A 23875-nucleotide genomic window follows, 5' to 3' on the forward strand; every position below is an offset into this window, starting at 1 on the left:
TGAAGGCATGTACAGAGCATCAGATTGGGGAAGAGCAGTGCGGTTTCAGAAGTGGTAGAGGATGTGTGGATCAGGTGTTTGCTTTGAAGAATGTATGTGAGAAATACTTAGAAAAGCAAATGGATTTGTATGTAGCATTTATGGATCTGGAGAAGGCATATGATAGAGTTGATAGAGATGCTCTGTGGAAGGTATTAAGAATATATGGTGTGGGAGGCAAGTTGTTAGAAGCAGTGAAAAGTTTTTATCGAGGATGTAAGGCATGTGTACGTGTAGGAAGAGAGGAAAGTGATTGGTTCTCAGTGAATGTAGGTTTGCGGCAGGGGTGTGTGATGTCTCCATGGTTGTTTAATTTGTTTATGGATGGGGTTGTAAGGGAGGTAAATGCAAGAGTCCTGGAAAGAGGGGCAAGTATGAAGTCTGTTGGGGATGAGAGAGCTTGGGAAGTGAGTCAGTTGTTGTTCGCTGATGATACAGCGCTGGTGGCTGATTCATGTGAGAAACTGCAGAAGCTGGTGACTGAGTTTGGTAAAGTGTGTGGAAGAAGAAAGTTGAGAGTAAATGTGAATAAGAGCAAGGTTATTAGGTACAGTAGGGGTGAGGGTCAAGTCAATTGGGAGGTGAGTTTGAATGGAGAAAAACTGGAGGAAGTGAAGTGTTTTAGATATCTGGGAGTGGATCTGTCAGCGGATGGAACCATGGAAGCGGAAGTGGATCATAGGGTGGGGGAGGGGGCGAAAATTTTGGGAGCCTTGAAAAATGTGTGGAAGTCGAGAACATTATCTCGGAAAGCAAAAATGGGTATGTTTGAGGGAATAGTGGTTCCAACAATGTTGTATGGTTGCGAGGCGTGGGCTATGGATAGAGATGTGCGCAGGAGGATGGATGTGCTGGAAATGAGATGTTTGAGGACAATGTGTGGTGTGAGGTGGTTTGATCGAGTAAGTAACGTAAGGGTAAGAGAGATGTGTGGAAATAAAATGAGCGTGGTTGAGAGAGCAGAAGAGGGTGTTTTGAAATGGTTTGGGCACATGGAGAGAATGAGTGAGGAGAGATTGACCAAGAGGATATATGTGTCGGAGGTGGAGGGAACGAGGAGAAGAGGGAGACCAAATTGGAGGTGGAAAGATGGAGTGAAAAAGATTTTGTGTGATCGGGGCCTGAACATGCAGGAGGGTGAAAGGAGGGCAAGAAATAGAGTGAATTGGAGTCATGTGGTATACAGGGGTTGACGTGCTGTCAGTGGATTGAAGCAAGGCATGTGAAGCGTCTGGGGTAAACCATGGAAAGCTGTGTAGGTATGTATATTTGCGTGTGTGGACGTGTGTATGTACATGTGTATGGGGGGGGGGGTTGGGCCATTTCTTTCGTCTGTTTCCTTGCGCTACCTCGCAAACGCGGGAGACAGCGACAAAGTATAAAAAAAAAAAAAAAAAAAAAAAAAAAATATATATATATATATATATATATATATATATATATATATATATATATATATATATATATCGCTACCTCGCTAACGCGGGAAATGGCGAATAGTTTAAAAGAAAGAAGAAGAAAAGATATATATATATATATATATATATATATATATATATATATATATATATATATATATATATATATGTGTGTGTGTGTGTGTGTGTGTGTGTGTGTGTAATGTTGCTTGCATTGTATATGTACATTTTCTGCATCTGGCTGAAGCTATTTTTATCATTATCATTAGTATTATCATTACGCACACACACACACCACTATAATCTACGGGACGCAGGAGGCGACATGGGCCACCAGTTCCCATGGCATCCTAGACTGGTTTTCATGTCGACATTTTCCCGCCATAGGCCGCAGCTAGAGGAGGGCTGGGGGCGGGGTCTCTCTCCCCCATCGGCCCCGCTCACTTTACACTCTCCAAAAATAGCACATCCGTCCGGCGGTAAATTACGTAATCTTGAGTAATTACCTCCTACGACCAATTAGCGATACGCCGGCAACCACGGTGCCTGCGTCCGACTGATCCAAAAATGTGGAAGACCTTGCTTTGACTAATTAATCCTCCCGACCAATCAGCGACGCGCTGGCGAGATGACGTGGCTGCATCCGATTGGTCCAAGCGAACTGGATGCGGATAAGATTTTGTTTTGGATCCTTCGTATGAAGGTCAGACGCGGCTGTTCATTGAGGAAGTTGGCAGTGTCCGGGGAGGAGGGAGCACGTCATTTTCTGGTCGGGTGGCGGCCTTCGCGACGGCCGGATAAGACCCAGATATATCCAGCGGGGGAACGGTTATCCGCCTCTCGTACAGCGTAAGCCAAGGACGTCTGTCTATCATATAGTGTAAGTCAAGAACGTCTGTCTATCATATAGTGTTAGCCAAGAACGTCTGTCTATCATATAGTGTAAGCCAAAGACTTCTGTGTATCATATTGTTTAAGTCAAGGACGTCTGTCTATCACATTGTGTAAGTCAAGGGCGTCTGCCTATCATATAGTGTAAGTCAAGGACGTCTGTCTATCATATAGTGCAAGTAAAGGAAGTCTGTATAACACTGTATAAGTCAAGGACGTCTGTCTACCATACAGTATATTTCAAGGACGTCTGTCTACCATACAGTATATTTCAAGGACGTCTTTCTGTCACTCAGCGCCCGTCTAGGGCGCTTTCACTTGGTGAAGACGCGACCGACGACAACTCATGGTGACACCGGCGGCGTCCTCCAGGCAGCCAGCGTCCTGCCCTCCTGCAGAATCCTGGCATTACGGCCTCCATCCAACTGAACACTGACCAACCAGATCACACACACACACACACACACACACACACACACACACTCTCATTTTCTCCTTCCTCCCCCAGCCCACCGTCACCAACATTGCGCTCGTCATTTCTTCATTTCTTTCAAACCTTCACCGTCAAACTCCTCCTCACTCCCAGCCTCACTCGCTCTAGTCTCGTCCCTACCTCCTCATTAGCGAGTATCACACGCATGGCTGCAAGGTGGTTACCAGCCGCGCCAGCGTGGTGTCGTCTGCATCCTACACCACCACAACATCCTCATCCACAGGGTCATTATCTATATTTTTTCTTCCCTCCATCTGTGCCTCCTGCCAGCACCTCCCTCCCTCCCTCCTCCAGCAGGAGGAGAAACGTGAGGCTAGAACACGGACCTGCAGCACCTCAGCCCTGCCGTCTCCACTCACCTGCCCCTCTCCATCCGTCATCCTCAACCCTGACCCCACTCCCCTGCCCCTCTCCATCCGTTATCCTCAGCCCTGACCCCACTCGCCTGCCCCTCTCTATCCGTTATCCTCAGCCCTAACCCCATTCACTTGGCCCTCTCTAGCCCATTATCCTCAGCCATGACCCCACTCACTTGGCCCTCTCCATCCGTCATCCTCAGCTCTGACACACTCACCTGGCCCTCTCTAACCCATCATCCTCAGCCCTGCCACACTCACCTGGCCCTCTCCAGCCACCCACAAACCATACACTCCTTCCCTCGACCTTCCCAGTCTTCACAACACTGGCTAACCCACTCGCAGTCAACGATCACAGACATATTCCGAATAGGCCTCGGTCGCCCCATCTACCCAGCGTTGTCCGTCCCCACGCTCTTCCTTCACTTGTTCGCATATCGAGAACCTGACCTGACCTGACCTGACCTATACGACGAACGCCTCTCTCCACAGATCCACCAGCTCACACGTGATCCCTTCTCACGCTTTCAGTCACCTGTTCTTAACAAGTACACTAATCCCTTCTAATTACCACAACCCTCCAGAGCAACCATTTGAGAGAGAAAAAATATCCTACAAAATGAACTCAGTTTAGGAGGGGATTAAGAAGGAGAACTGGTAGTTATATTTTATGGGTTGTACCATCATATCTTGAACACCGTGATCATCAAGACACAGAATTGGACACCATAACCATCAGGCGGGTTCTCCTGGATGGCACTATCTCCCTCCGACTGCCCGGATTAATGTACGCTGTTGTCTGTCTCTGTACGTTTCATTTTCCTGTGTCTCTTTACTGAGTAATGCCTTTTATGACCACTGGAGATTATCTGTGCGTGTACGGGTGGAAGAAAACGAATAGCATAGTTGTGCAACCACCTAGCTCTCTCTCTCTCTCTCTCTCTCTCTCTCTCTCTCTCTCTCTCTCTATCTATCTATCTATCTATCTATCTATATCTATCCTTGTTCCCCCTACATCCCTTACACGCATGTAGGAAAAATATATATATATATATATATATATATATATATATATATATATATATATATATATATATATATATATATATATATATATATATATAATAGCAGATAGTATCGCCTATGTATTTCGAAATATGTGGACCACCATCTGATTATACGTGAACGTACAAAAGTTCATACATTCACACACGCTAAACTGTACAGACCAACGAAATATCAAAAACTCATGTCGAGTTACGTGCGACCAGGTCTCCAGCGCTCGATGTACCTACCCCGGCCTCAAGGGCCTCCCTCAAGCAGAGGTACAACGGCTGGGGACGGGAGGAGGGGGGGGGGATATCAGTGAAGCAGCAGCAGCGGAAGCAGGAGTCCGTCTCAGCAGTTAATTACCGGAAGCAGTTCTGTGCGACGACGCGACGGTAGCAGAAATGGGGTGTTGGGAGGAGGAGGAGGAGGAGGAGGAGGAGGAGGAGGAGGAGGAGGAGCGGGAGGGGAGAGGTGCCAGAAAAGTCCTGAGTCTGCTTCCTGTAGAGGCCAGCAGAAGGGAGTGGGTCTGGTCCTCCGGGATGGGAAAAAGGGTTCGGGATAGGAGGAAGAATAGGCAGGATAGCAGGCCAGCCAGCCAGGATGGGAGACTCAGGAGCCACAGCCCTCTCCAAGACATCCTTACAAGACTCGGGCGTCGGGAGATGCTCTCTCTCTCTCTCTCTCTCTCTCTCTCTCTCTCTCTCTCTCTCTCTCTCTCTCTCTCTCTCTCTCTCTCTCTCTCTCAGGACCTAAGGTGTTATCCCGTGGCGAGATAACAACAACGCCCAGCGCTGTGGCTCTAACTGTCACGTGAACACTCACATGGGGATTGTGGACAACCTCAGTGTGTGTGTGTGTGTGTGTGTGTGTGTGTGTGTGTGTGTGTCCTGGTGGTGGTGGTGTAAGGGCTACATATGCGTTCTGGTGGTGCGTAGACGCATATGCGTGTTGGCGTTACATGTTTGAATAATATATATATATATATATATATATATATATATATATATATATATATATATATATATATATATATATATATATATATATATATATATGTATATATATATATATATATATATATAAATATATATATATATATATATATATATATATATATATATATATATATAAATTGTGTGAATAAATTGTACATTTCCTTTTCCATAGCCAGAGGTTGAACCATTATGTGACATTCATTTTTTTTCATTCATTTCAAGCTAAAAGTTTGTTTTCTAAATTGTTTCTTACATTTTTCATATGTATATATATGTATGTGTGGGTGTGTGTGTGTGTATGTGCGTATGTGTGTGTGTGTGTGTGTGTGTGTGTGTGTGTATATATATATGTATATTATCCCTGGGGACAGGGGTGAAAGAATACTTCCCACGTATTCCTCGCGTGTCGTAGAAAGCGACTAGAGGGGACGGGAGCGGGGGGCCGGAAATCCTCCCCTCCTTGTATTAACTTTCTAAAATGGGAAACAGAAGAAGGAGTCACGCGGGGAGTGATCATCCTCCTCGAAGGCTCAGAGTGGGGTGCCTAAATGTGTGTGGATGTAACCAAGATGTGAAAAAAGGAGAGATAGGTAGTATGTTTGAGGAAAGGAACCTGGATGTTTTGGCTCTGAGTGAAACGAAGCTCAAGGGTAAAGGGGAAGAGTGGTTTGGAAATGTCTGGGGAGTGAAGTCAGGGGTTAGTGAGAGGACAAGAGCAAGGGAAGGAGTAGCAATACTCCTGAAACAGGAGTTGTGGGAGTATGTGATAGAATGTAAGAAAGTAAATTCTCGATTAATATGGGTAAAATTGAAAGTTGATGGAGAGAGGTGGGTGATTATTGGTGCATATGCACCTGGGCATGAGAAGAAAGATCATGAGAGGCAAGTGTTTTGGGAGCAGCTGAATGAGTGTGTTAGCGGTTTTGATGCACGAGACCGGGTTATAGTGATGGGTGATTTGAATGCAAAGGTGAGTAATGTGGCAGTTGAGGGAATAATGGGTATGCATGGGGTGTTCAGTGTTGTAAATGGAAATGGTGAAGAGCTTGTAGATTTATGTGCTGAAAAAGGACTGATGATTGGGAATACCTGGTTTAAAAAGCGAGATATACATAAGTATACTTATGTAAGTAGGAGAGATGGCCAGAAAGCGTTATTGGATTACGTGTTAATTGACAGGCGTGCGAAAGAGAGACTTTTGGATGTTAATGTGCTGAGAGGTGCAACTGGAGGGATGTCTGATCATTATCTTGTGGAGGCTAAGGTGAAGATTAGTATGGGTTTTCAGAAAAGAGGAGTGAATGTTGGGGTGAAGAAGGTGGTGAGAGTAAGTGAGCTTGGGAAGGAGACCTGTGTGGGGAAGTACCAGGAGAGACTGTGTACAGAATGGAAAAAGGTGAGAACAATGGAAGTAAGGGGAGTGGGGGAGGAATGGGATGTATTTAGGGAATCAGTGATGGATTGCGCAAAAGATGCTTGTGGCATGAGAAGAGTGGGAGGTGGGCTGTTTAGAAAGGGTAGTGAGTGGTGGGATGAAGAAGTAAGAGTATTAGTGAAAGAGAAGAGAGAGGCATTTGGACGATTTTTGCAGGGAAAAAATGCAATTGAGTGGGAGAAGTATAAAAGAAAGAGACAGGAGGTCAAGAGAAAGGTGCAAGAGGTGAAAAAAAGGGCAAATGAGAGTTGGGGTGAGAGACTATCAGTAAATTTTAGGGAGAATAAAAAGATGTTCTGGAAGGAGGTAAATAGGGTGCGTAAGACAAGGGAGCAAATGGGAACTTCAGTGAAGGGCGTAAATGGGGAGGTGATAACAAGTAGCGGTGATGTGAGAAGGAGATGGAATGAGTATTTTGAAGGTTTGTTGAATGTGTCTGATGACAGAGTGGCAGATATAGGGTGTTTTGGTCGAGGTGGTGTGCAAAGTGAGAGGGTTAGGGAAAATGATTTGGTAAACAGAGAAGAGGTAGTAAAAGCTTTGCGGAAGATGAAAGCCGGCAAGGCAGCAGGTTTGGATGGTATTGCAGTGGAATTTATTAAAAAAGGGGGTGACTGTATTGTTGACTGGTTGGTAAGGTTATTTAATGTATGTATGACTCATGGTGAGGTGCCTGAGGATTGGCGGAATGCGTGCATAGTGCCATTGTACAAAGGCAAAGGGGATAAGAGTGAGTGCTCAAATTACAGAGGTATAAGTTTGTTGAGTATTCCTGGTAAATTATATGGGAGGGTATTGATTGAGAGGGTGAAGGCATGTACAGAGCATCAGATTGGGGAAGAGCAGTGCGGTTTCAGAAGTGGTAGAGGATGTGTGGATCAGGTGTTTGCTTTGAAGAATGTATGTGAGAAATACTTAGAAAAGCAAATGGATTTGTATGTAGCATTTATGGATCTGGAGAAGGCATATGATAGAGTTGATAGAGATGCTCTGTGGAAGGTATTAAGAATATATGGTGTGGGAGGCAAGTTGTTAGAAGCAGTGAAAAGTTTTTATCGAGGATGTAAGGCATGTGTACGTGTAGGAAGAGAGGAAAGTGATTGGTTCTCAGTGAATGTAGGTTTGCGGCAGGGGTGTGTGATGTCTCCATGGTTGTTTAATTTGTTTATGGATGGGGTTGTTAGGGAGGTAAATGCAAGAGTCCTGGAAAGAGGGGCAAGTATGAAGTCTGTTGGGGATGAGAGAGCTTGGGAAGTGAGTCAGTTGTTGTTCGCTGATGATACAGCACTGGTGGCTGATTCATGTGAGAAACTGCAGAAGCTGGTGACTGAGTTTGGTAAAGTGTGTGGAAGAAGAAAGTTAAGAGTAAATGGGAATAAGAGCAAGGTTATTAGGTACAGTAGGGGTGAGGGTCAAGTCAATTGGGAGGTGAGTTTGAATGGAGAAAAACTGGAGGAAGTGAAGTGTTTTAGATATCTGGGAGTGGATCTGGCAGCGGATGGAACCATGGAAGCGGAAGTGGATCATAGGGTGGGGGAGGGGGCGAAAATTTTGGGAGCCTTGAAAAATGTGTGGAAGTCGAGAACATTATCTCGGAAAGCAAAAATGGGTATGTTTGAAGGAATAGTGGTTCCAACAATGTTGTATGGTTGCGAGGCGTGGGCTATGGATAGAGATGTGCGCAGGAGGATGGATGTGCTGGAAATGAGATGTTTGAGGACAATGTGTGGTGTGAGGTGGTTTGATCGAGTAAGTAACGTAAGGGTAAGAGAGATGTGTGGAAATAAAAAGAGCGTGGTTGAGAGAGCAGAAGAGGGTGTTTTGAAATGGTTTGGGCACATGGAGAGAATGAGTGAGGAAAGATTGACCAAGAGGATATATGTGTCGGAGGTGGAGGGAACGAGGAGAAGAGGGAGACCAAATTGGAGGTGGAAAGATGGAGTGAAAAAGATTTTGTGTGATCGGGGCCTGAACATGCAGGAGGGTGAAAGGAGGGCAAGGAATAGAGTGAATTGGAGCCATGTGGTATACAGGGGTTGACGTGCTGTCAGTGGATTGAATCAAGGCATGTGAAGCGTCTGGGGTAAACCATGGAAAGCTGTGTAGGTATGTATATTTGCGTGTGTGGACGTGTGTATGTACATGTGTATGGGGGGGGGGGGGGGTTGGGCCATTTCTTTCGTCTGTTTCCTTGCGCTACCTCGCAAACGCGGGAGACAGCGACAAAGTATAAAAAAAAAAAAAAAAAAAAAAAAAAATATATATATATATATATATATATATATATATATATATATATATATATATATATATGAGTGTGTGTGTCCCCTGATGGTGCATGCGTGGGTACTATGTTGCCCTGGAGGTGATGTGTGAATACATATGTGTCCTGGTGTGTGTAGAGGGGGATATATGTGTTCTAGTTGTGGCAAATATGTGTGAGTACATATGTGTCCTGCTGGCGTGTGTGTGTGTATGTGTATGTGGGTACATACGTTTCACGGTGGTGGGTGTGTGCATGTGTGTGTGTGTGCATGTGTGTGTGTGTGTGTGTGTGGATACCGTCATGCTGAAGGGTCGTACTGTCTGTGCTCAAAGGTCGCACCGTCGTGGTCAAGGGTCGTCCAGTCTTTCTCAAGATATCACCTACAAGACTGATGGATATGGAACGGGTCACGGGGCGAGGCAATTCACAACACCCACACACACACCATACCACTGCACAAAAGTAAATATTGACCCAAGCAAACGCCGGAGGGGAAACCAAATCATTTGGGTCATACAGATGAAAATGACCTCTTTTTAAGTTAATTGAAATCCAAGAATTAAAATGCAGTGTTATGGACGAACAACAGATGTATGCAAACAGAGGGATGAGGGACAAAGCCTTTGACCTCTGGCACAACAATTAAAAAGGAGATTCATTAAAAAGCGAGAGAGAGAAAAAAAATATTTCGTTTGACTGCATTTGCAAGTCATGCAACAACTTGAGGCTCATTCTGGATGTCATGCAACAACTTGAGGCTCATTCTGGATGTCATGCAACAACTTGAGGCTCATTCTGGTTGTCATGCAACAACTTGAGGCTCATTCTGGTTGTCATGCAACAACTTGAGGCTCATTCTGGATGTCATGCAACAACTTGAGGCTCATTCTGGATGTCATGCAACAACTTGAGGCTCATTCTGGTTGTCATGCAACAACTTGAGGCTCATTCTGGTTGTCATGCAACAACTTGAGGCTCATTCTGGATGTCATGCAACAACTTGAGGCTCATTCTGGATGTCATGCAACAACTTGAGGCTCATTCTGGTTGTCATGCAACAACTTGAGGCTCATTCTGGATGTCATGCAACAACTTGAGGCTCACTCTGGATGTCATGCAACAACTTGAGGCTCATTCTGGATGTCATGCAACAACTTGAGGCTCATTCTGGTTGTCATGCAACAACTTGAGGCTCATTCTGGTTGTCATGCAACAACTTGAGGCTCATTCTGGATGTCATGCAACAACTTGAGGCTCATTCTGGATGTCATGCAACAACTTGAGGCTCATTCTGGTTGTCATGCAACAACTTGAGGCTCATTCTGGTTGTCATGCAACAACTTGAGGCTCATTCTGGATGTCATGCAACAACTTGAGGCTCATTCTGGATGTCATGCAACAACTTGAGGCTCATTCTGGTTGTCATGCAACAACTTGAGGCTCATTCTGGATGTCATGCAACAACTTGAGGCTCACTCTGGATGTCATGCAACAACTTGAGGCTCATTCTGGATGTCATGCAACAACTTGAGGCTCATTCTGGTTGTCATGCAACAACTTGAGGCTCATTCTGGATGTCATGCAACAGCCTGAGGCTAACTCTGGATGTCATGCAGCCGCCTGACTCCAGCCCTTCCAGACCTGACGAATAGTTTTCAAAGTCAGGCAGCAACTTCGCACTAACTCTGGACGTCACGCAACAGCCTGACGATAGTTCTGGAAGTCATGCAATAGCCTGAACCCCCGCCCTTCACACACACACACACACACACACACACACACACACCACCTTTTGCAATTCATGCCACAGCTTGACGCTAACAGACAAAGACTCGAACTGGTACCAGCGAATCCCATCATCAAGACAGGATCTTCACAGGCCGGGATGAAACAAAGAACGCCCCCTCCCTCCGCCTTAAGTATCTCGTGATCGCTAGCGGACATCAACGAAACCTATTAAAACTTTCGCAATGACGGGCGTAACGGTGAAGTCGTCTCGGCAAAGTAGAACTCATTAAAAAAAAAATGGACTTAACTTCAGGAGTGTTTCCATCCATTCAGACCTCATGGTTCCGTGAGGAGGTTATCTGCTGGAGCATGGTAATACTGTCCCGAGGTCTCAATGTTATCCGTGGTAGAGAGATAGGATAAGAAAAGTAGGAGGCACCTCCCTACCCACCACTCCCTCTGGCTCAACATCATGAGATCAGTTGGTTCAAATACCTCGCGAGGTTACGTACTGGCTTATAAAACAATAGAGCATATAGGTTAAGGTACTGGAACCTATCATCCACCTCATTTTCCTTCCCTTTTCCTATCATATTTCACCCTCACTACGTTCCCAAAAGCCCTCCAACAAACCCATCACAAAACCTTTCTTTCCAATCAACAAACGAGATCATTTTCGTGGCTTTCTCTCCAGCCAGCCAGCCAACTGGTCGACGCCCGGACGATGGACAACAATTATGTGTTCGATTCCGCCTCGGGTATCGAGTCCATCGTACGGGTTCCGGCGTAATGACCACTGGACAGTTGAGGGTCGTCACACCTGACAATGCGGATCACAGATAGATAGAGGAGAGCTGTCCATAGTCTCACAGGTGTGTAGAGTCCTGCAGTTGTGCGTCGAGTCCGTCCTTGCAGGTGTGGAGTCCCGTAAGGGTGTGGGGAGGTCCTGCAGGTGTGTGTGTGTGTGTGTGTGTGTGTGTGGACCTATCAAACCCCCTTCGGGTCAAGCTGTGGTATGAGGAGTGGCGATGAGTACCGACGATCGCAGGGGGTCCGCTGCTGAGGGGTCGGGCGAACCAAGCAGAAGGACGCTCGGACCTAGATCGTCATATGGGGAACCCCCAGGCGATGACACAGACCGTGATACCAAGATGGTGACAACGCCCTCTGCGGACGGTGGCGCAAGGTACGAGTGTGACCAGTGATGGAAGCCTCGCCTTATCTTCAAGGTTACCCTCGAATGATAAGAGTGATGCTAGAGGAAAACATTCCCTTGTCTTTGTGACAGACGAGGCCTCTTTGTGTAAACAGACACGACGTGGAAGTGATTTTCTATGCCAATTCTGCCCCTGAATGAGGGAAGGTAACCTCATCCAGACACCCCTCATGATTCTGGAAGCTTGGTTGCCCCCCGCTAGTGAGGAGAGGATACGAGAACTGTTGTTCCTTCTGTACCAGGGAGCAGGACGACCAACAATTTCTGTAATATTTCTGGAGCTGTCAGACCCAAGGAGGAACACCACGTGGGAGCAGGACGACCAACAATTTCTCTAATATTTCTGGAGCTGTCAGACCCAGGGAGGAACACCACGTCGGACTCTCATATCAGTAACTAAGACCCACACCCGTCGACTTTATTTTATCTTGCCCACGCCAGACGCCCCTGGTCGTCACAAGGAAAATTGGAGTCTCTCTACGCACCTCGGGACGGACCCAGGCTGCTCTAACGGTAGGAAATCAAAAGCATCGCTGATCTATATCTATCTACCTCACCTCTACGTTTGATTATCACCCTACTCACGTCTCACGCGATCTTCCTCTTTCTTCCTTGCCTCTCCCACCTTCTCTCTCCCTCCCTCTCTCTCTCTCTCTCTCTCTCTCTCTCTCTCTCTCTCCCTCCCTTACCTACACACATCCATCATCATCACTTCCACCCGGAGTCCTCACCACCATCACCATCACGTTTCCTTCACCATCGCCATCTGTCCGTCACTATCATCATCATCTGCTCATCCCTCTTCACATCACGTTTCCCCGGAATTCCTTCTCGCCCCCCCTTGCAATCAATCCTTCCGTCTCTTTTGATCATCATCATCATCTTCCTCGCCTCGTTACACACACACACACACACACACACACACACACACATACACACTGGATGCGTCTACAGGAGCGCTATGAGGGACGATCGCACATCAACCCTGCTGACCACATCGTGAGAGATCACGAGTTTAATCACTTCTGGTGAAAAAGGAGAGAGAGAGAGAGAGAGAGAGAGAGAGAGAGAGAGAGAGAGAGAGAGAGAGAGAGAGAGAGAGTTCAACAACAAAGCGAGGCAGCTCCAGCAACAGGTAACGAGAGGAGAGGAGAGAGAGGGAGGTAATCCAGACCAGGAGAGGAGACCCAGCGTCCTCAGTAGCCTCATCAAGTCTGCTCTCCTGGCGGTGAGTCTTATCCAGCAGACCCGCCTCACCGGGCGCTCCTCACCTAGTGTTCCTCACCTAGTGTTCTACACCTCACCTGGTTCTCTACACCTGGCGTTCCTCACCTGGCGTTCCTCACCTAGTGTTCCTCACTCAACGCTCCTCACCTGGCGTTCCTCACCTAGTGTTCCTCACTCAACGTTCCTCACCTGGCGTTCCTCACCTGGCGTTCCTCACCTAGTGTTCCTCACTCAACGCTCCTCACCTGGCATTCCTCACCTAGTGTTCCTCACTCAACGTTCCTTACCTAGTGTTCCTCACTCAACGTTCCTCACCTGGCGTTCCTCACCTAGTGTTCCTCACTCAACGCTCCTCACCTGGCGTTCCTCACCTAGTGTTCCTCACTCAACGTTCCTTACCTAGTGTTCCTCACTCAACGTTCCTCACCTGGCGTTCCTCACCTAGTGTTCCTCACTCAACGTTCCTCACCTGGCATTCCTCACCTAGTGTTCCTCACTCAACGTTCCTTACCTAGTGTTCCTCAATCAACGTTCCTCACCTGGCGTTCCTCACCTAGTGTTCCTCACTCAACGTTCCTCACCTGGCGTTCCTCACCTAGTGTTCCTCACTCAACGTTCCTCACCTGGCGTTCCTCACCTAGTGTTCCTCACTCAACGTTCCTCACCTGGCGTTCCTCACCTAGTGTTCCTCACTCAACGTTCCTCACCTGGCGTTCCTCACCTAGTGTTCCTCACTCAACGTTCCTCACCTGGCATTCCTCACCTGGCGTTCCTCACCTGGTGTTCCTCACCCGGTGTTCCTCACCTGGCTTTCGCTCGCTCTACCCCCGACCCTCAACTGCCTCTCTTTATATCAAGACATCAGTCCTCATCACATCAGAAGTTACTCCCCCGAAATCTTCAGTTCCATTCAGGTCCAGAATGAGTCACCGTAAAGACAGAATGGCAAAAAGAAAAAAAAACGAACGAAAAAAGAAATTCTATAGACGGTTTCTATCTGCCTGGGATGAATTGAAGGTAATGATGCAACCATATGAACGTCCTTTTCCGTTTTGTCTCGGGCGTTTTCTTACCCAATTCCAAAAAAATGCTTTTAGTAAATGCACGCACGCGTTCGACATTGACGCAAGCAATCAGCAGAGATCTACGTATTCGTCAAGCACATCAAAGACGTGCTTTCAATATCTATCTACCCTTAAACATGTGTCGTAGGGATCTACGTATTCGTCAAGCACATCAAAGACGTGCTTTCAATATCTATCTAACCTTAAACATGTGTCGTAGGGATCTACGTATTCTTCAAGCACATCAAAGACGTGCTTTCAATATTCATCTAACCTTAAACATGTGTCGTAGGGATCTACGTATTCTTCAAGCACATCAAAGACTTGCTTTCAATATCTATTCAACCTTAAATGTGTCGCAGGAAAATCTCCAGAGTATCGCGGTATGTAATGATAGCCTTCCTGTCGATCATCCATTCCCTGCCTTGTGGAGGCACACACACCACTGTATATCAGCACAGTGGCACACCGAGGTGGACAAAGACACCGTCATCTGCTGCTGCAGTAGAACGAGTCGTCCTAGATGAGCCTCCCGCGCGTAGCGCCTGTCCTCCTCCTCCTCCACAGGTCAAAAACAGACCAATAGTTGTGTGTGTGTGTGTGTGTGTGTGTGTCTGGCGCTGATTACTACTTCAAAGAACGGCGTAAATACACAGTTTCCAAGGCTTTCCGCAGGAGAGAGAGAGAGAGAGAGAGAGAGAGAGAGAGAGAGAGAGAGAGAGAGAGAGAGAGAGAGAGAAATGCTCCGTTTCTGATACAGATTCTGCCAAAGACATTCATGCTTTTAGGAGACTTATAGCGTTACCGGACTCCGCCTGCTCGCGGAGGTTACACCACGAGAGGAGGAGGAGGAGGAGGAGGAGGAGGAGCCGCCACCTTCTGGCGAGGCTCTTACCACCGTCAGTGGCCGGGTAGGAGAGACACCCTCGCACCAGAGGGGGTCCATCGTTTCCCTCCTCTTACGTGCAGCGCAACCTTGACGCGGCAAGAGCACCCCCATAAAAAAAAAACTATAATGGCCCTGGGGTTATGTAGCGATAACGATAACTCGTTTATATCGCAGCCATATTGTGGTCGATGTTTATCATATCGTCCTGATTTTTCCTTTATATTTCGTTATTTTTCGTTATCCTTTATTCCCATCTTTATCATCTGGTGAGGCACTTCGCTTATACGAAGCCTTTCCATCCCTTATCTTTCGCCGTCTCTTATTTCTACGCCTTTTTTTTTCTTTTATCTCTTTATCTATTTCCTCCGGCGTCTCGTATCATCATCACATGTACCATTTTTCTCTCGTCCATACCTTCTGGTTTATACCTGTGCTCCTCACAGGGGATAAAAAGATAAAAGAAAAAAAACACACACATCTTAAGTGCAGAACATGATGGTATGCTGTGTGCTCAGCATCTTTGATAACGCAAATTAACCTCCTTGGATCATCCTGGTATTAGAAGGGAATTTTCAGATAAGCTCTCCTCTCCCCCAGTCCACCCCCTTTTCAAAAAGCTCTCCCACCCTCACCTTCCCCAGAACTCGAAATGCACACCCCCACCCCACACCTCACCCTCCACCCCGGGACAAAGACCCAGGAGGAGCAATAAAAGATATTTCCGGTTTAATTACTTTCCACGCAAACCTCACCCACACGGCTCGTATTCAGGATCTTTCATGCAGATATTTTATGGAGAGTCATCTCTATACAGATTTAAACAAACTTGTCTTATATATATATATATATATATATATATATATATATATATATATATATATATATATATATATATATATATATTATTTTTTTTTATTATTATTATACTTTGTCGCTGTCTCCCGCGTTTGCGAGGTAGCGCAAGGAAACAGACGAAAGAAATGGCCCAACCCCCCCCCCCCATACACATGTATATACATACGTGGTTGAGAGAGCAGAAGAGGGTGTTTTGAAATGGTTTGGGCACATGGAGAGAATGAGTGAGGAAAGATTGACCAAGAGGATATATGTGTCGGAGGTGGAGGGAACGAGAAGAGGGAGACCAAATTGGAGGTGGAAAGATGGAGTGAAAAAGATTTTGTGTGATCGGGGCCTGAACATGCAGGAGGGTGAAAGGAGGGCAAGGAATAGAGTGAATTGGAGCGATGTGGTATACCGGGGTTGACGTGCTGTCAGTGGATTGAATCAAGGTATGTGAAGCGTCTGGGGTAAACCATGGAAAGCTGTGTAGGTATGTATATTTGCGTGTGTGGACGTATGTATATACATGTGTATGGCGGTGGGTTGGGCCATTTCTTTCGTCTGTTTCCTTGCGCTACCTCGCAAACGCGGGAGACAGCGACAAAAAAGAAGAAAAAAAAAAAAAAAAATATATATATATATATATATATATATATATATATATATATATATATATATATATATATGTTCCATCTTTTATATCTAATCGTGGTTTCCCGCATCATAAAGAAATCGCCAGAAACAGATGGTTCAACCACTAAGAGTATAGACTCAATTGGCTCCTTCATCTGTCCCCTTCTTTTTGAAAGTAAAAATACAGGAGGAGGGAGGGATTTCCAAAACACCCTCTCCCGCCCCTCACATTCGCCTTTTACAAAAACGCAGGAGACACCCGGATAAAATCCTTCTTTCCCTATCCCCTGGGATATATTATCATCATACTATCCCTTATTGGGATAGTATGATGCCCTGCAGCTTCGAGGAAGCACCTCATGCAGGAGCATTGAAATTATGGACTCCTTTGGAGCGAGGAGGTTCTCCTCAACTGCACTTCTTTCCGGCCATTAACGATGATTTATATACATACACACACACACACACCTATATATATATATATATATATATATATATATATATATATATATATATATATATATATATATATATACACCACGACTTATATTTCTTTCTCGTGTCTCCCCTGATGATGTGATTATTACACGAAAGTGCACTTGGGAACTTATTGTGTTTCATTCTCCCCGTGGACTCATAGGAATATATATATATATATATATATATATATATATATATATATATATATATATATATATATATATATATATATATATATCGCGTTCCTCTGCGACATGGAGCGACACACGACTAAGAAAACGTTCCCAATAACGTAGGTTTTGCGACCATCTGCCCGACAGCTGACGACGGGCCAAAGGTAGAGCGCCTCGATGTGTCCACCAGACGGAGCGATCGCTCTGCCCCCTGCCGGCAGGGGCGGCGTCACTAACGCCGAAGAAAAGCGGTCCCTGGAGAGGCCAAGGTAAAACACGAGCGTCTGAGGACCCGAGACACCGTTTTCTCTCGTTATTAATGGTGTCCGGTGGGAGTAAATGTGAGGAATAACCAATCTATTTTCCCCCCTAACGTTTTCTTTATGCTAAGTGTTGTGGCTGAAGTATCATTAGAGGCAGCTTGTGTTGTATGGTGGGTGTCGATGGCTGACTTGGCCTCTGAGGTGGTGGGGTTTTCAGCAAAGTGAGGGCGGGGCTCTGGGGAGTTGTTGTCAGCAGAGGGGGGTGCTCTGGGGAGATGTTGTCAGCAGAGGGGGGGCTCTTTGGGGAGATGTTGTCAGCAGAAGGGGGGGCTCTGGGGAGATGTTGTCAGCAGAGGGGGGGGGCTCTGGGGAGATGTTGTCAGCAGAGGGAGGGGGCTCTGGGGAGATGTTGTCAGCAGCGGGGAGTTCTGGGGAAATATTGTCAGCAGAGGGAGAGCTCTGAGGAGATGTTGTCAGCAGCGGGGGGAGCTCTGGGGAGATGTTGTCAGCAGAGAGGGGGGGGGAGCTCCGGGGAGATGTTGTCAGCAAGGGGAAGCTCGGGGGAGATGTCAGTGGGGGAAATTCTGTTGGAAGTCAGCCAGACATGTGTCTTGATAATCGACCAGACGTGTGTGTTGGTGATCAACCAGACATGTGTGTTGGTAGTCAACCAGACATATGCGTTGGTTAGTCAACCAGACATGTGTGTTGGTTAGTCAACCAGACATGTGCGTTGGTTAGTCAACCAGACATGTGCGTTGGTTAGTCAACAAGACATGTGTGTTGGTAGTCAACGAGACATGTGTGTTGGTGGTCAACCAGACATGTGTGTTGGTAGTCAACCAGACATGTGTGATGGTAGTCAACCAGACATGTGCGTTGGTTAGTCAACCAGACATGTGTGTTGGTTAGTCGACCAGACATATCTGTGTTGGTTTGTCGACCAGACATATGTGTGTCGGTTAGTCGACCAGACATGTGTGTGTTGGTTAGTCGACCAGACATGTGTGTTGGTTAGTCGACGAGACATGTGTGTTGGTTAGTCGACCAGACATGTGTGTTGGTTAGTCGACCAGACATGTGCGTTGGTTAGTCAACCAGACATGTGTGTTGGTTAGTCAACCAGACATGTGTGTTGGTTAGTCAACCAGACATGTGTGTTGGATAGTCAACCAGACATGTGTGTTGGTAGTCAACCAGACATGTGTGTTGGTAGTCAACCAGACATGTGTGTTCGTTAGTCGACCAGACATGTGCGTTCGTTAGTCGACCAGACATGTGTGTGTTCGTTAGTCGACCAGACATGTGTGTGTTGGTTAGTCGACCAGACATGTGTGTGTTGGTTAGTCGACTAGACATGTGTGTTCGCAGTCAATCAGACATGTGTGTTGGTAGTCAACCAGACATGTGTTTTGGTTAGTCGACCAGACATGTGTGTTGGTTAGTCGACCAGACATGTGTGTTGGTTAGTCGACCAGACATGTGTGTTGGTTAGTCGACCAGAGATGTGTGTGTTGGTTAGTTGACCAGACATGTGTGTTGGTTAGTCGACCAGACATGTGTGTTGGTTAGTCGACCAGACATGTGTGTTGGTAGTCAACCAGACATGTGTGTTGGTAGTCAACCAGACATGTGTGTTCGTTAGTCGACCAGACATGTGTGTTGGCAGTCAACCAGACATGTGTGTTGGTCGGTCAACCAGACATGTGTGTTGGTAGTCAACCAGACATGTGTGTTGGTAGTCAATCAGACATGTGTGTTGGTTAGTCAACCAGACATGTGTGTTGGTAGTCAACCAGACATGTGTGTTGGTAGTCAACCAGAGATGTGTGTTGGTAGTCAACCAGACATGTGTGTTGGTCAGTCAACCAGAGATGTGTGTTGGTAGTCAACCAGACATGTGTGTTGGTTAGTCGACCAGACATGTGTGTTGGTTAGTCGACCAGACATGTGTGTTGGTTAGTCAACCAGACATGTGTGTTGGTTAGTCGACCAGGCATGTGTGTTGGTTAGTCGACCAGGCATGTGTGTTGGTTAGTCGACCAGGCATGTGTGTTGGTTAGTCGACCAGACATGTGTGTTGGTTAGTCAACCAGACATGTGTTGGTTAGTCAACCAGACATGTGTGTTGGTTAGTCGACCAGACATGTGTGTTGGTTAGTCGACCAGACATGTGTGTTGGTAGTCAACCAAACATGTGTGTTGGTAGTCAACCAGACATGTGTGTGTTGGTTAGTCGACCAGACATGTGTGTTGGTTAGTCGACCAGACATGTGTGTTGGTTAGTCGACCAGAACAAGAAGTCAAGCCTGAAAGATCCTCAGGCAGTTCGTTCCTGCTGAAGGCTGAGTGACGACGGGATATATGAACACAGTCGATATGATATCATCCACCACACACACACCCCCGCCACTAGGGTGTGTGTGTGTGTGTGTGTGTGTGTTTGTGTGTGTGTGTGTGATGGATAGGAGGGATTCATAGTCTATATAGGTATTCATCTTCACGCACACACACACACTTCTCCGAAGTTCTTGTATCTTCATAGTCGTATGAACCATATGGAGAGAGAGAGAGAGAGAGAGAGAGAGAGAGAGAGAGAGAGAGAGAGAGAGAGAGAGAGAGAGAGAGAGAAGCGAGCGAACAAGTTTCCTATGCTCTCTCTCTCTCTCTCTCTCTCTCTCCACCCGTCTTGCACAGTGCATCGACACCATCGCATGCCATCCACAACCAGGCCCCAGTGTCCCCTCCATGGCTTTACCCTGACCGGCCTCGCAACACGCGTCCTGCCTCACCCAATTAACTGCATCACGTCGTCTCCGTACGACGTATTACATCAAATATCTCCATCCCAGGCACAACAGATTATAATCATCTTTATTGCCAACTGATATACACGAACTGTTTATCACTTACCTGTCTAGAATCATAACCTTCACCCAGTCTATCAAACATATGATAAATTACGGAATATATATATATATATATATATATATACATATATATATATATAGGAAGGGATCACAATTTTGCGCGTGATCAAGATATTCCTATGAGTCCACGGGGAAAATGAAACACTTAAAGTTCCCAAGTGCACTTTCGTGTAATAATCACATCTTCAGGGGAGATACAAGAGAGAAATATAAGTCAGTTGATATACATCGAAGAGACGAAGCTAGGATGCCATTTGGTAAACATTTGTGTCTCCCCTGATGATGTGATTATTACACGAAAGTGCACTTAAGAACTATCGTGTTTCATTTTCCCCGTGGACTCACAGGAATATATATATATATATATATATATATATATATATATATATATATATATATATATATATATATATACATACATATATAATGTGTTGTCTCCAAAACGCAAACAAGAAAGCATAACTCTTACATGCTTGGGGACCGTAGATTGGGATAGACGGTTGTTTAATGTTAGTCAAGCCATTTCTATGTGTATGTGGTTTGTCAATGTCGTGTTTTGCAGGATGGAGAGTCTGTAAGTATGGGTGGTCTGATATGTGAAGTATGGATATGCTTTTTAATTGCCACTTGCGGGCTCGTGGCTGGATACTGATTGGTTTAGATAGGGAGGAACTAGCACTGTTGCCGCTAGCAAAGTGCTGGTCATAATGGAGTTAGGCTGTATTGGAAATCCTTTCATTCTTGTTTGATTGTGCGAATCGCAATTGTTTGTGGTTGCTAGGCAACCGGTGATTGTTCCTTGTCTTGTGTGTGTGTGTGTGTGTGGGAATGACGGCTTTAGTAAATATTCTTTTGTTTTATACGGGAAAGTGGCACACATCTCCTCATCCCGGTAGTGTGAAAAATTAGCATTTTCCGTTCACGTCCGGAAAGTCTGGAATATCCGTGTGTCACGAGAGAAAACGTATGAGGTTAAACTAAAGAATATAAATCACTGAAGATGGTCTACTTTCAGTGGATGCTGTATATTCACTTCACGTACGTAATCTCCTTCCCTAACAACGTGCTTTCTAAGATACCTACATCTGAAGCTGAAGTACCGAGTATATAAAGTTCTACAAATGACACCGTGGCGTTCAGAGAGCTCGTGAACTTCAGGGAACACAGGGATATAATCAATTACCTGCGAGGCCTAAAATGCGACACTCATTTGTTTTCGCCGATGCGACGAAAAAGATACTGAGTGTCTTTTTCCAATATATGCACCAACGCAGGTGCGGGAGCTAGTATACGTACTCTGTAAATTCATGGATAACCGATGAGATCAGAGGGGGATTGGAATCCCATCTTTAAAACCGACAGAAAAAAACTAATTGTATTGGTGCGGGCATAAGCTGGTCTTATCTCAGGCGCTCCTGCTGGTGTTGTTGTTAGTCTTAATATGCCGTAAAAGGTATCGTGCTCAGGGAAGCGGCTAAGGGACTGAAGGATCGGGTTGGGGCGCGACAAGCTTTCATGAAGACAATGATGCAGTTCACATCGATCTTGATCCAAATGATATTCGGAGTCTTAAGGATGAAACACCTCCTATGGCAATACATTGGGGGAAAAAATATTCCTCGAATATTCTTGTGGCCATGTATATCAAAGCTGAGATTTGGTCTTTACGTGTACCTAGGCGGCTGGAATGAACCAGAGATTCTGTGGCCAGACCTGCAAAACTTGCGTACTCGATCCACATTTCCCTCTCAAGACCAAGACGATCACGTCAATGGATCGGAACGTGCCATCTGGTTCGTGGACCCGGACCAGGAGTTCGAAGCATCGAGGGCAGCAAGTGTCCAGACGGACGACGGAGTCTAAAGCCTGCTCTTTGCCTACGTGCCTGAAGTCGCCTCTGGGCTCTAGCCTACCAACCTCACCGTGCTGGACGGTGAGAGCGGCTCTAGCTTTAGCCCAACTGCAGGTTTACGCTAGATATACCATGCAGCTCTGCCAATTTGGCGTAAACTCTCAAGACCACGGAGGAGGTGATGAAAATTCCGCAGAGATGTCTTCTGGGTACGAAAACCCTCACACATTAATATCACGTTCTCACCGGCCGGGAGAGGAGCGCAGATTTCATGAAATATGTCTTTTAAGATACTGAGAGTGAGGCGCCCAGGATGGAAAATATAAAAACAGTTTAGACATCCGGGAGAGATTAAATTACCCGAAGATGCTGAGGGAAGGAGGCACCGCAGTCATAACACGGTTTACACAGTGTATAGAAGATAGAGAGCAAGAGATGGTTCCGTGGAGTGGATGGCTGCAGTAAGTGAACCAGACTTGTGGTAAAACGTAAGATTTAAGGACCAATCAATATGTTTAGTGACGGATGAAGGGTTCATAATGGCGGGGCAGTGCATAATGATTATCTCATGAGTAAACGTAACTTCGAAGTGTTGGGGAACGTGACAGTCGCGTTACCGTGAGTTCCGTCGGCCGATGAGAAGCCGCGTGTTCTCCCCACGTAACTAGCCAAGCTGATGACAACACGTCCCTAAAAGAAAAGCAACGAAGCAAAGGTGAATTTCCTCCGAGAAAGGTAGTCTAGTAAGAGCAAAATTCGATTCTTGAGTGAAGAGTATATCCTGCAGTCATGTACGTCCGTCAGAAGGAGGATCCATTTCTACCTCGTTCCTTGGCCACCACCACATCTTCTGGAAGGAAGATTATTACACCTGGGGACTCCGGCTGGAGGCAGGTGGGGTGGGTGCCGGCTGGAGGTGGAGGCGTGCAGTGAGAGGGGTGGGGGTGTGTGTGTGTGTGTTTGGGGAGGGTGGTGAGAGGAAGGGCGTGACCCAGATGTATGCAGGAGATGCGACATGACTCATGATAACACAGCCTGGGACAATGATCTTATACACTAGACAATATCTCCACCTGAAGTTCAGGAAATGTGAGATCCTAACATGACATTACGAGGGAAGGGAGAGGGTGGAGAGAGGCGGATCTCTCCCACAAGGCTGAGGAACCAACCAAAACAACATAGATTTTCAGGAGGGAGTGAGGGGGCGGCTATATTTTTGCCCTTCACACACCAGCACCTCAAAGCTTTTACACAACCGTGCCTCTGAGGGTGCAACCCTCTCCCATTTTTTTTCCCTTCGTTTCCCCTCAGTCACATTGCCGAGAATGTGTGTGGGTTGTGGTATGTATGTTCCATCTGTGCTGGACAGTCAATAACTGGGATACTAAATATGAGAATTTTCTCTCCTCTGCATCGTGATGCCGAATACCACAGGCATCTGCTAGGGACAAGCGGCGAGGAGCACGGTGCTCCTCCTGCTGTTGTGGCCTGACTGTGAGCAGACCTTCCTCTGTCTGTAGGAGACCCTGTACCTGACACATACAAAGAGACGACCCCTCACCACACCACTCCTCCTGCTGGGGCTCAGGTCACTCTCGCCTCAACACCTCTTGCTGTAGCCTCACTCCCTCAAAGGT

The sequence above is a fragment of the Panulirus ornatus genome, chromosome 14 (assembly GCF_036320965.1).
Source record: "Panulirus ornatus isolate Po-2019 chromosome 14, ASM3632096v1, whole genome shotgun sequence".
NCBI lineage: Eukaryota > Metazoa > Arthropoda > Malacostraca > Decapoda > Palinuridae > Panulirus > Panulirus ornatus.